Source organism: Oryzias melastigma, linkage group LG7 (assembly GCF_002922805.2).
Source record: "Oryzias melastigma strain HK-1 linkage group LG7, ASM292280v2, whole genome shotgun sequence".
Lineage (NCBI taxonomy): Eukaryota > Metazoa > Chordata > Actinopteri > Beloniformes > Adrianichthyidae > Oryzias > Oryzias melastigma.
In genome coordinates, this window is record NC_050518.1 from 823,361 (window position 1) to 824,368 (window position 1,008).

Below are 1,008 nucleotides of genomic sequence, written 5' to 3' on the forward strand. Positions count from 1 at the left end.
GTGAATAACCGCCCAAAGCCAATTTCACCCGCAAATTTAGAACCAAAACCCCCCAATTGGGCGGGAACCCGCTCAATCTGGCAACACTGGCGGCTGTATCCAACAGCTGCCAGTGTTGCCAGTTAGATGTAATAGTGTTGCTGTTGAAAAGGCTCTTAATGTGAAGGAGCTCTTAATTTGAAAGGGTGTTTGGACGTTTTCCTTTTCCTGAGGGAGGGTTTTTTAGCACTCCATGTGGCAGAAGCAGCTAGCTGCAAAGGAAGCAGGTTTTCTTTCTCCTTAAAGTTTGACCCTTTTTTATCTTCTGGGTTTTTTATGGGAACTCCAAAGATTCAGTAAATGACCAAAGTGAGTACTTTCTGTTATGTTTACACCTCTTTTGTGCCAATTCCTGTTTTCACTTATTTATAGTAAACTTACAGTTTTCATTTTGTGCATTTATATGAATAAGTTTATATCCTGAGTTTGTTTGAGTTGACTGTGAGTGCCGTTAATTAGCAGGAGAAAGTCCAGAAGTTGATTGCTTAGTGGGGGAAGGGAAAGCAGAGCTGCATGCCACGTGAGAGTGAGTGTAGGAATTTATTTGAACCAGCAGGGGGCACTAGAAGTTCATATACTTTGGTTTATTCCCAAATCTGAAGAGAATAGTTGTTTTTAAATGCCTTCACTGCTGTAAATGTTTAGTTATTTGTATCCATATCTGATTTATTTTACATATTATATTAAGTCACATCATTTATTATTATTTCAGAAACTGTGAACACCCTGAGTTCCTATTAAATGGTTGTGGCTGAAGAACACGTCGCCTTTCTTCTTCTTCCTGTGCTCTGACCGGCACCGCATCTTGTCCTCTGCCAAACCTAAACGAACTGGTGTTATTCCCACCTCCCCAACAGTTGCCATCTTGGACCGGTCGCCCACTCCACTTGATGTAAACTATTTGACAGGCGCCACGAAGAGTTCTCGAGCTTAATCAATGATAACTCGCTGAATACTCAACTGATTTAC